The following is a 13,471-nucleotide window of genomic DNA, read 5'->3' as shown; positions in this document are numbered from 1 at the left end:
TGTGTGTGTGTGTGTGTGTGTGTGTGTGTGTGTAAGTAACAAAGTTACCATCTTCATCAGTGTACCTGTACATTTCATGGGTATTAAGTATATGAATATTGTTGTGCGACATTACCATCGTCTCTCTCTGGAGCTCTTTTCATCTTACAAAATAAACCTTGTGCCCATTGAACAAAAAAACCCCCAGTCTTCCCTTCCTTTTCACCTCCATTCCCGAGCCCCAGGCAGCCACCTTTCTACCTTCCCTCTCTAAGAATTTGACTGCTCAGATTAAGATTCCTACTGCACTCTTATCATTGTAAATTTGACCACGCTATTTTGGTTTCACTGCCTGTTCTCTTTTCTTTCCACTTTTTTGTTCTGCGACAGTTTGGAAATGGTTAAAACCTCCCGTTCCCCCTGTGCTCCACAGCAGAGTTCCTCAGCATGACTTCAAATGGAGGCTCCATCTCCGTGTCCAGCCCTGTCTTATGCCACACTCAGGCCTAACTTCCCACAAACCCTACAGTGTATCCACACACGACTTCTAGCTGTTGCCCATACACGTCCGGCAGGGGCTCTCACACACATCTGTGCCTTCTCCAACGTCTCTTCTTCCAGGATGTCAGCACCCTTCTGCAACCAGCAAAGTCCCATCCACCCAGTTCTCACCCCAGCCCTCCCCGGCCATTGCCTCTGCCCCTTTCTCTTGTGAGCTGCCATAGAGTGTTCGCATGCCTCGATCTCAACACTTAGGATATTTGCGTTGTTTTCGGGCTCCATGTCCTTCCCCATAGATAGTAAGACTCTCTAGAAAGAGAAGAACATCTCAGTTAGCTTTGTGTCCCCAAAGCCCCAGCTCAGTGCCAGGCACAGGTACATACTTAAACACTGTTGCAAGAATGAACTTTTCGGAGAAAAATCAAACTTAGTAAGAAGAGGATGCATTTTCAGGGAGATTCTGAAGGAGACTTTTAGCTTTTTCTGTGTTTTGGTTGTGTGAAAGTGAAAAATGATCTATTCTCATTGTAGGACACAAAACCCAAGTTTCCATGTGTAGTAGAGATCACTGGTGTCTTCCCGATATTTGTATTTCCCAGTGTCCTCACTAAGAAAGCCCAGAATTTCTGAAGCCTTAATGTGCCTAGCTTTAAAAATAAATAAATAAAACTCTGGCTGAATTCAGAGGAAGAGACATGAGGGCGGAAGCAGCGTCAGGAAGATGCTACATTGCTGGCTTTGAAGATGGGGACAGGGACCCACAAGCCAAAGAATACAGGCAGCTTCTAGAAGACAGAAGAGGCAATAAAATGGATTATCCTCTAGAACCTCCAGAAAGGCGACACCTTGAGTTTATACCAGTGAGATTCTTGTCTACTTTCTGGCCTCCAGAACTATATGAGATAATAAATTTTGTTGTTATAAGCCACTATATTTGTAACAATTTGTACTAGCAGCAACAAAGTTAAAATAGAGATCTCAAGACTAAGGGAACTGACACTTTGTGGCAATAAGATACCAAATTATAACCAAAACTGAAACCATGCCAGGCAAGAGTGAAATCCTGAATCCCTATACTTAGAGAATAAAGTATGTTCTAACAACCACAACGTTTTTCTTTTTCTCTAACAGATAAACAAGCACCAGCCTGGCGATAAGCAATGTAGAAAGTATTGCAGGTCACTGACTAGCAGACAGTGACTAACTGAACCCCCGTCCCAGAAGTTGTAACTATAGCTTTGCCTGGACAAGAGACTGAGTTTAGTAACTTTCTCCTGATAAGAGACCACCACCGACCATGGACTAGTTCTGGCTGTGCACTGAGTGTCTTCGTGTCCCTACTTCACCTTTTGACATATAGGGTCTAACCGTAATACATTTAAATGTTAAGCCTCCACCCCAAAGTGAACATGGGTTGCATGTAGCACGCATGTTTGCTTATGACTCATGAGGCTGCCCTATAACCTGGTAAGTATGTATACTTAGCCATCCTCATACAGCGGAAGATCAGCCTCTTTTTTTTTTTTTTTTTTATCTCTGAAGTGCCTGCTTTTGGTCTATGCCAGAGCCTAGCTAGCCTGCAGGCTGCAACCCTTTTCTAAGAAATAAAACTCTCCTCTACAAATTTATGGATCTCACAGTTTTTAAGTCGACAATAGACGACGAATACAACCTTCTGAAATTGTATGTAAGAGTGTGAATTTGTGTGTCTGTGTGTTTCTTAGGGAGAGATCCATAGATTTCGACAGATTCTTAAAAGGTAAGGTAGTTTTCAGAAGGTTAGGAACCGCTGATCTAAAGCATACTGATTTCCATCTTTAGAAATGAAACTCTAAAAGTGATATCAGGTAAAGTTGCAGCATTGGTCTTCAACAAAACAGTGGTCCCCAAACCTGGCTGTACATTCAATCCTCCAGGCACCATTTAAAAATACAAATTTATAAACACCACTCTAGGTCAGAGTCCGTATTTCACACACATCTCGGGAAGTTTAAGTGGCCAGGTTTGAGAAGCACTGTCCTACAGGATAGAGATTCAGAATTCTGCATTGTTTTCTTAAATATGTGGCACCATCATGTGTTAAGAAAAACATAGGATTTGGCGACAGATGAAGAGGATTTAAATCCCAGCTCTGAACAACTATATAATGTAGGTAATCCAATGAAACAGAATGCTGATAAACTAATAAACCTACTGATGGGCTTCTCAGGATAGCATTTCCCACCTGTACAACTCTAAACATTTCTTAGTTACTCATATAATCTGACATCAACAGTGAGCTCAGTTTCCTTGTGGCCATAATAAGCGTTTCTATGGAGACTGGACCTGCGGTGCTTGTCTCGGGATGACTAGCTGGAGGGGACAGAGGTGTATTATTTCAAACCTGGCCATGCAGAATGCAGATTTGCTTCGTGGGACTGTGCCTTTTGAAAAACTGAACTTCTTGTCCAATTTTCTAACTGAAATTGCAACCCAACGATCTCCCTTCCTTTATACTCTCACTTCAAGAGCTGATCTGAAGGTTTTCCGTTAACCACAGTGGCTGCAGACTAAACAACATGCACACTCAGCTCACCTATCATTCGCCTTTTCTAGAATCTGTCATCAGTTTCCCTAAGGCAACCTTAACTTCCTGTTGTGATGAAAGCTGTTGACAGCATTGTTACTTTAAGACTAGAATGCCAGAAGTGATGGTCCTCCCCCCACCTTGCTCCCTCTTGCCCCACTGCAGTGAGGAATATTGAAATAATTAAATGTCCAGGTGAAACAGTGCTGGTTTTTCATAAGCCCTGAAAAAAGTCTTAAGATTAATTGGTTCCGTTTTTCCTTCCTTTCTCTAACAACTTCTTTCCTTTTGCTTGTAAATTTGTAGATTTTTATCTGTTTCTCATTATTTTCTAAATGCTTAACTATGAGGCTAAAAGCTAGGTACATTTCTAAGGTTCACAATACAGGCTGATCGATTCAGTAATCTTTAGGTTTAAGATATAATTTTTCATTACAAATACCTGAAAGTATAACATAAAATACACATAGTTAGTCCTTCCAGGTGAGTATCCGTGGGCCCTGTCCTGCCAGGGTGGGGAACCTGTGGCCTTGTCGTCTTCTGGATCCTCGAGTGTGGCCTTTTGACTGAATCCAGATTTTTTTCAGAACAAATTCTTTTAATAGAGAGATTGGGTTTGTAAAGTTTGGATTTGGTCAAAGGGCCACACTTGGGGATTTGGAGGGCCACATGTGGCCTTGAGGCCACAGGTTCCCCACCAGAGCACCCCCAAACATGACTTTTCGAATGTCTAATAGCGGATAAGTGACTTTCTAATGTCTTCCCTGGCTCCCCCATGCACTTCTGGGCTCTGTGTGAGTGGACCCCAGCAGTGCCCTAAGGGGAGGTTTAGACACTTCCCAGAGATTATGGGAGCCTGGTTTGTAGAGACCTGAGGGCGACCGACACTTGAGCAGGGCAGATGCTGGTGTAAGGTAACCAGCTGCCAGCAGCAGGGCAGGCACATTCACTGTGTGTCTAACGCTGCACTGGGCCTGGTATAGAGTGCTTTATCTCATTTAAACTTCACAGGGATCCAATTAGGAGGACACAGGCTGAGATTTGATCTCAGTTACAATGGAGCTATGTGAAGTAAGTCTATATCACAGCTTCACAATCCTTTTCTGAAACTTTTGGGGCCAGATGTGTTCCTGAAATATTTTCCATTTAGAAGACAATACAGGGTAAAACCACCATATATTACAAGACAATATACCGTAGATTACATACCCAGCCCATAAAACACAAAAATAGATAGCAAAATGTGTGAATATTCACATTTGTGACAAACAGAACAGCCCCCTCCCAAGATGTCCATGTCCTAGTCCCCAACACATGTGAATATCTTACCTTACATGGCAAAAGAGACTTTGCAGATATAATTAAGCTCAGGATCTTGCAATGAAGAATTTGTTCTGGATTATCTTAGAGGGGCTAAAGAAATCACAAGGGTCCTTGTAACAGAAAGAAGAGTCAGAGTCCAAGAAGATTTGATGACAGAAGCAGTGCTCAGAATAATGTGGCCATCAACCAAGGAGAGTGAGTAGGAAGCCTCTAGAAACTGGAAAAGGCAAGGAAATAGATTCCCCCCCTAGAGTCTCCAAAAGGAAGGCAGTCTCCAGGAGACTCCTGACTTCCGAAACTATAAGGTAGTAAGTTTGTGTCGTGTGAAGCCACTAGGTTTGTGGTAATTTGCTACAGGAGTAACAGGTAGTTAATATAACATTATTGTATATGTCAGTTTGGATAAGGTTTTGCCAGCAGATTATTTTTCAAACACTTTCATCGCTAAGAGCTTTTTGATTTTTAGAATTGGGAATTCCCCACTCCCATCCCTGTCCCCACTTTATACATGGGGAAAATATGGCACAGAAAGGTTAAAGCAAAATATAAAGATGAACAGTAACGATCTCGTAAGTTTTCCATAACGATTAAATAAGATTACATTAGGCTGCATTCTGAGTAATTCTTCAGTTTTATTCTTAGATTCACTAATTCTGTCTTCAGATGTATGTAATTTGTTGTTTAAGCAGACCTTGGAATTTATAATTTTCATCATTTTTTTAATCTAAAAAATCTATGCGGTCCTTCTTTTAAAAACTTGCTTGTCAATTTTTATAGTCTCTTGCTCATTAATCATACTTTCAACATCTTCCTTACTTTCTTTAAATAAACTCATTCTGTTTTTTTATTCCAATATCTAGTTTGTGAATTTGCTTCTCCAGCTTGAAGTTTCTGCTTATTCTCTCTCATGGTGGCTTCTTTCCTTGTGTGTTTCATAATCTTTGGTTGTGAGATCCTTGGAAATTTATCATTGTTTAGAATATGCTCCTCCACAAGTGATTTGTGTTTGCTTCTGCCAATTGCCTGGAGCCACTGCTGATTTGCCACTAAAGTATCTGGCTTGGACTTTTTATTTTTTAGTTGTATTTATGTATTTATTTTGCTATGTGCATAGCATAGTATAGGCTTATGCTTTAGTTTTCTCAGGGCATACTTTTTCCTTTTATTTTTTTCATTCCACCAAAAGCCAAAGCCAAAACAGGAAAAGATTCTTAACAATTTCTCTTTGTGGGACAGGTTATCTCGGTTCACCCACTAAAGGGGTTCAGCTTGATTTGGGGTTTCCAATCTGACTATGCCCCACGCCTTGTCTGCTGGGTCCCAGGCCTTGTCTGCTATCCCCTGGATGTGAGATCCACTTAAATCCAGATATACCCGAGGTGAATGCTGACTGTAGCCCTGACTTCTCCATCTAGATTAGAATTTTTTCATTATTTCTGGCATCTGAACACTTACTTTATTTCTTGCCACCCAAGCCATCCATTATTCATTTTGATACTAATATTTACTTCAGCAAGTGTAGGTGTTTTGTACCAGGAAAGAGTTCCAGAAATCTGGGCATATATTCTGCTATATTATCAGAAAGGAAACCTCACTAATATTAATTCACTGAATATCGTAATCATGTTTTTAAACCCCTTATTCTACGAGGACATTTCCTGTTGTTTCAGATCCTTGAAGAAGAGCTAGAGTAAATGTGAAGCTCTGGAATTTGAAGGGTAGTTTGGTATAAGGAAAAGGGCTTTGCCATCTAGGCAAGAGTTTTTGGACAGAAAGGACCCAAATGAAAAGACTGACTTGGCATCCTCACTCTTCCTTGCCCCAGGATCAGCTATAGCTAGAAAATTTACAGGAGGACAGAAGAGATCGTGACAGGTAAAGGCTTTTATTTATTTGTTTCTTTGTTTACTTATCCATTTGTTCACATGTATTAGAGTTATTTATTCATTAAACTTTTCCAGACAATACAAATAATGAAAAACAGTCTCCCTTCCACTTCTTTCCTCCAATCTCACTGCAGTAGTTTATTTATTTATTTATTTTTGAGACAGAGTCTCGCTTTGTTGCCCAGGCTAAAGTGAGTGCTGTGGCATCAGCCTAGCTCACAGCAACCTCAAACTCTGGGGCTCAAGCAATCCTACTGCCTCAGCCTCCCGAGTAGCTGGGACTACAGGCATGCGTCACCATGCCCAGCTAATTTTTTCTATATATATTAGTTGGCCAATTAATTTTTTTCTATTTATGGTAGAGATGGGCTCTCACTCATTGCTCAGGCTGATTTCAAACTCCTGACCTTCAGCAATCTGCCTGATTCAGCCTCCCAGAGAGCTAGGATTACAGGTGTGAGCCACCATACCCAGCCCTCACTGCAGTAGTTTCTTAACATCCTTCTGGAAATACTCAAGTAGAGGGCCATTTTTATATACACATCAGCACACCTCACACACTGTGCTTTGCCTTGGTTTTTTGAACTTAGCCATATGTTAGAAACGTTCCATATTGATACGACTCATTTTTCTTAATGACTACGTGACTTTCTATTTTATGCATAGACCCTAAGTGATTTATACACTCAATACACACATGTGCGTGCACACACACACACACACACCATTGGTGGTACTGTTGACTGTTATAAACTATGCTGTTGTGAACATTTTAGTACCTATATCTTATGACAAAACAGGTAAATATTTCTGTAGAATAAATTCTTAAAAGTAGACTTCCTTAGTCAAGAGGAATGTACATTTTAATTGTTATGACTATCACTAAATTGCCTTTTTGAGACAATTTACAGTCTATCCATCAGGAATACATGCAAATGCCTGCTTCTAAAGGCCCTTCCTTAATCTACTTCAACCCGTATGTCCTCACTTGCTTTCTCAATAAGTTAACAGTTTGTGCAGCTGATTGAATTCAACCAGAAAGCCACTATAGGAATGAATTATTCTCAAAACACATTATGCATTATATATTAGGGCTATTACTGCATAGAGAAATATCTCTTTACAGATGTATAGCTATAAAATTGCATTTGAATTATGTGTAAAATTAATAATGTTTTATTTCTAAGTTGCTTTTTGATTTTGAAGATGGCTTCACTACCTCTCTGGTTGATAGTCAATTGGAAATGGATCCTTAGGACTTAGGTTCAAGTTTACCTACTTCCTCTTCCCCATTCTACCTCTTCTCTACACCACAACCTGAGCCTCAAAGTATTAACAATTTGATTATAGTTTAAAGCCCTGAGCTCTCCAGTTGTTACCTCCTAGGAATTTTATCATTAAAAAAAATTGGATATCAGATTTTAAAATGTTCACATAAATATTTTCACAGCAGTTTTGTAATAGTGAAAAACTGGAAATTACTCAATGACCAAATGTCTATAGGAAAGATATTGGCGTATAATTATGGACAGCCATAGAATAGAAAACCTTGCAGCCTGTCCCGGCCCGTGGGACCTTCTGTTACTCGTGGGGGTCAAGGGGAACCTTGCCTGAAAGAGATGGGCGAGAGAAAGGAACGAGACCAAGCAAAGGGTTGTCAAGGTCTACTTGACTTGGATTTTTAGTAGGTTTTATATACAGAAACAAGGAAGTAGAAACAGAAAAATAGAGTGGGGGGGTGATGAGGCTTGAGTGTGGGCCAATCAGCGTCTTATTGGCATCGGAAGCTGTTTGTGATTGATCACTCAACCTCAACCTGGCAGGGGGTTGGGAACAATTGCAGGTAGCATGCCCTGGAGCAAGCACGTCATGGAATGCATTCTTCTCGTCATGGAATGCATTCTTCTCCGAACTATAGCTGGGGGGCTGGGTGCTATTTTCGTCTTAGGCTATTTTCCCTGCGTAGGACAAGTCAGGACAAGTCATTGGAATGTGGAGGGTCTTAGTCTCCAACATCTCCCCCTATCTTTATTAATATGAGGGAGATTTACACAGGTTGGTGGAGAGCCTGTCTTAGGCTACGCGATGGGCTTCCGCGACCAGCACCCCAAATATAAGATCGGGCGATCGAAATGACGGTGAGGCCTCTGTCTTAGGCTATGTAGGTGGCATCCAGCTCCGGCACTTCTGATTATGAAGTGTGCCCCCGGGCATGGACCTACAATATTCCCGTCATGGAGTTACCTCACTGCTGGCGGGGTGTGCACCTGGTACGTGGCATCGCGATAATCCCGTCATAGGCGTCTCCACAGCCTTTGGAACCAACTGCGTTCCATGTCTGAGGCAAGGTTAGAAAAATTTAGACCCTCTGTGGCTGAATGGGGAGACTCTGTATGGAGGTCTTCTCTGGAGCCTCTTTGTTCTAGCCGTTGGTAAAACACGGAGACCGATTTTTGTGTGGCTGCGTCTACCTGCAACTTGACAAAGTTGGTTAGTTTTTTGAATGCCCAAGGCCCAAAGGTGAGAAGCAACAGAAAACCTACAAATGGCCCTAAGACACTGGGAAGCAATGTGGATAGCCAGGGGGATGTGGAAAACCAATTTTGATACCATGCCTCACTTTGTTCTCTCCGTTTTTTTCTATCTTCTAGGCTCTGTCTAACTCTCTCAATGCTATATTTTACCAGACCTGTTTTGTCTGCGTAAAAGCAACCTTCTTCTTTGAGTGCTGCGCACAAGCCTCCCTCTTGGAGGAACACTAAGTCTAGGCCTCTTCTATTTTGCAACACTATCTCAGAAAGCGAAGCGAGGGATTCTTTGAGATATTTTAGGCCCTGCTGTAGCTCTCGGAGATTATTATCGATGGCAGCAGAGAGCTGCAGGTACTGCTGGTTGGAGGTGACTAGAGAGGCTATGCCTGTTCCAGCCCCTGTGGCACCAAGGCCTAGAACAACTGCGAGTGTTATGGCCGTGATGGGCTCTCTCTTTTCTCGGGGCATTGTGGTGGCACGCTCCCAAAATTTAAGCAATTCATCAGCAGGATGTACAGTGAGTCTGGGGAAAAGCATGACTAACACACAATATTCTCTATGCTCAAGAAACGTTGCAGTGACTACATACGGGGTAAGGCCAGAAGAACAAGCAAAATAAGAGGTGTTAGATGCCTGAATATACTGAAAAGTGGAGTTGACAGTAATTGACTGATTACATATTTTCTCTAAGGGTGCAGGAGGGAGCATTCTTGGGCCAAGAAGGCAAAGGCCTAGGCCTGTGACCTGGCTGAGTGTCAGGCCACCATGGGTCTCAAGACCCCATCTGAGTCTGCTGGTGTCATTAGTAAATAATGGCTCACCAAATGTAGCGACGCCTTCATAGAAGGGAGGCCGGGGGGAGTAGCATACCCAACACTCCTGATATTCTGAATTATTGGCCTCTCGGATGGTCCTGACAGAGGCGTTGACTAAGGTGAGAATTAGTTCTGCAGAGGAGGGGGACAGACCTGAATTTTTTCAGGGGACAAGTGGAGGCCTCGAGCCAGTAAGGACGAGACAACCTGCATGGTAACTTGAAGCAAAGCTGCCTCGTGGGCTCCAGCAAAAAGAATGTCATCCATATAATGAATTATATATATTTGAGGATGTTGAGTTCTAAAAGAATCAATTGTCTGAGCTACATATTTTTGGCACAGGGTAGGGCTGTTGGCCATGCCTTGAGGCAATACTCGCCATTGGAAGCGCGGAGAGGGTCCTATACAGTTTACTACCGGAAGACTGAAGGCGAAGCGCTTACAGTCATCTGGGTGCAATGGTATGGAGAAAAAGCAGTCTTTCAGATCAATGACTATCTTATAGTAGCCTCTGGGGATAGCTACGGGCGAAGGCAAACCAGGCTGGAGTGCCCCCATGGGAACCATTGTTTGATTAACAGCCCGTAAGTCTTGTAGCAGCCGCCACTTGCCAGTCCTTTTTTGAATGACAAAAATGGGGGTGTTCCATGGTGAAGTAGAGGGCTCTATGTGTCCGGCAGCTAATTGTTCCTGCACCAACGCTGTAGCTGCGGCTAGCTTGTTAGATGGGAGGGGCCACTGATCGATCCAGACAGGTGAGTCACTTTTCCAAGTGATTTTATCTGCCTGAAGTGCAGGGGGATCAATGGCCCTTATAAAAAATTTTCTTTGAACCCTAGTCCTGATCTGTCTGACTTAGGGAGGGTGGTTAAGGGTGCTCTTAGTCCCTGACCCTCTTTGCCTAAACCCTGTCCTGGGAGGAATCCCTGTTTAAGCATTTGGCTGGTTATAACCTCATTGGGGCTGCACATAATGACATTCATTTGTGCAAGGATATCACGCCCCCATAAGTTAACAGGTAGGCTCGGGACTACGAAGGGTTGAGTGGTACCTCTGTTTCCCTCAGGGTCTTCCCATGTTAAAATTTTTGAGCTCTGGAGAGTATTTTTAGACTGTCCTATACCTTGCAAGTGCGTAAGGGAAGGCTGCAGTGGCCATGAATTGGGCCAGGTGTCCTGGGTAATAACCGTGGAATCGGCGCCAGAATCAAGAAGGCCCTCAAAAAGTTTACCATCTAATTTTAGTTGCAGGGTGGGCCGTTCTTTGGTGATAGCTTGGACCCAATAAAGATCAGAAGAGCCAGGGCAGGAAGCACCTCGGTTAGGGGCGATGGCTGGGAAAGATGTATTAAGGGGCAAGGGCAACGCCTGAGCTAAGCACTGTCCCTTAGAGACACACACAGGGCCAGTAAGCACGCTGGCTAAGATGTTAATCTCCCCGGTAAAGTCACTATCTACTATGGAGGAGTGGACTATGAGCCCCTCAAGAGTAGAGGAGGCTCGGCCCAAAATAAAAAAGAACATATGGGGGGGGGGTCCAAAGGAGCCAGTAGGCAAAATTTGAACACCATCCTCAGGTCTCAATATTGTGTCGGAGGAGGCACACAAGTCCACTCCTGCACTCCCTGTGGTTGCTCGGAGGAGTCTAGGGGCTGGGGATCCTCTTGTCGGCTGTTCCCCGAGGCCGACTGAAATTGAATAGGACGAGGGGCCCGGGGCTGGCCCCTCAGGCCGTTTCCCGAAAGGGGGGGTAAGGGATTTCCGAGGGCATCGGTCTTAGAGCGGCACTCATTAGCCCAATGGTATCCCCTCTTGCAGCGAGGACAGAGGGAGGGGGGCCGAGTTGGCCTGCCTGGTGGTCCACTGAGGTTAGGGGCAGCAGAGGAGGTGGCTAAGGGGCATTGCCTCGCAAAGTGCCCTGGCTGACCACACTTAAAACAGCCTTTCTGTGCCGCAGTGCCTTGAATGGCGGCCCCGACCGCAAGCTGCACAGCCTGCGACACCTTATGGGCGAAGGGGTCAGCATCATTACACATCCTAATCATGTCATTAAGGTCTTTATTTTTAAGTTTGCCCCTGAGGATGGCTCTGCAAGCGCTGTTAGCATTTTCATAGGCCAATTGTTTAATAAGCCTATTATTCTCATCCTTGTGCCCGAGGGTTCGTTCAGCAGACTCTAAAAGCCTGCCCACAAATTCACTAAAACCCTTTTGAGCTCCCTGGGTGATTTTTGTCAGGGGAGTGAGAACAGATCCCGTAGAGGGAAGTGCTCGCCAGGCGCTGAAGGCGGCTGCAGCGGTCTGAGACAAAAGCCCGATCGGGAGTCCCCTTTGGCGCTGTTCAGTGGCAAACTTTCCTTGTCCGCTAAGTTTTTCAAGGGTCCAAGATGCAGAATTGGGGTTTTTTAAATTATTAGCAGCCGTAGTTTGACAGCGGTCAAGAAAATCGGCTTTCCACGAGAGGAACTGTCCGCGTGAAAGGACTGCCTGAACCAGCTTGACCCATTCTCCCGGGAGCAGGTAGCCGCCTCCCGAGGCTGCCTCCAGGAGGGAGTAGGTAAAGGGTGCATTGGGCCCATACGTCCTAACAGCAGAATTTAATTCTTTTAAAGTCTTAAGCTTTAGTCTGCGGAACTCAGTGGGCTCTGCAGTGGGCCCCGGGACTGCCTCCTCTGGGGGGTCATCACTTTCACTTTCCCTTTCTCTCTCTTCTGTATCCTCATTATCTGAATCTTGGGGCGGGGACTGGCTCGAAGAAGGGGCGGCAAGGTCTTCTCGCCTATTAGACTGGGTAACTACCGGGAATGCTAGGGCCTTATGGGGGGACTTTAAGGATTTTTTATTTAAGGTGGCGTGTGACTGGGCGGTCTCATGACGTGGGTGACTAATGAAGACCGAATCTTTAAGCGTATCTTGGAGGGAGGACAAGTCTTTGGAAAGCTGGGCAAACTCTTTTTGAAGTTGTAAGACATCCTTTAATTGCGTAACCCTTTGACTTAAGTCTTCTTTGGCGCGCAAAAGCAAGGGCATTGTAAGGGGAGGCATTAATGAAGGCGTGCAAAGCTGAGGTGCGTAAGGAGGAGGTCTATGGGGTGCCGAGGCAAGAGGCGGCCATTCGGGATTGTGATATCGGGCTGCTTCCTCCTCAAGGGTTGCTTTCTCTGCCGTGTCGAGGGACTCTCGGGGGGAGGGGGGTTGTTTTTTGAATACCGGGTAATTGAATGCATGAGGGGCAGTACCCTCGGGCAAGGGAGGATAGAGGGTCTTGGTGTCTGGCCTACTAATCAGGGGCTCGTCTCTAGATGTCTGGAGCTCAGCTGAGGGGTCCTGAGGGGGCATATTAATACAAACTGAGGGGCAAGGGGAAGGACATGTTGGTCTCTTGAAATTATTAGGAGAAGCTGGCCCTTCAGCCGTCTTTAAAGACGTTCTCGAAGCGGACCGGGTCGGAGGCAGAATTCTGCTACTGAGAGCAGCTGCTTTTTATTGGGGTCTGAATCTGCCCCTTCAACAATATCTCTGATTAGTCCCCAGTACGAAAAAACAGATCCAGGGATGGCATCTGGGCCTTGATTCAGAAGTAAATCGTTTAAATCTCTACCTACTTTTTGCCATTTGTGTGGGTGAATCTCAGGTTCACCAATAATAAACCAAGGACAAGCACAATCAATGAACACAAAAAACTTTACTAAGTCTTTTTTCTTAACTCTAATTCCTCTCTCTCTGAGTGAGGCCTTGAGATCCTTAATAAAAACGGCCTCTTTAGACAATGAATGGCCCATCTCGATGGGGTGACAATGTAAAAACTTACCAGACCGTCGACTCTGTGAGTGGCAGAACGAGGGTCTCTGTAGGGTTTCCTTCAGCCAAAG

Source organism: Microcebus murinus, chromosome 1 (assembly GCF_040939455.1).
Source record: "Microcebus murinus isolate Inina chromosome 1, M.murinus_Inina_mat1.0, whole genome shotgun sequence".
In the NCBI taxonomy this organism is placed as follows: Eukaryota; Metazoa; Chordata; class Mammalia; order Primates; family Cheirogaleidae; genus Microcebus; species Microcebus murinus.
Note: the sequence above shows the minus strand (reverse complement) of the source record.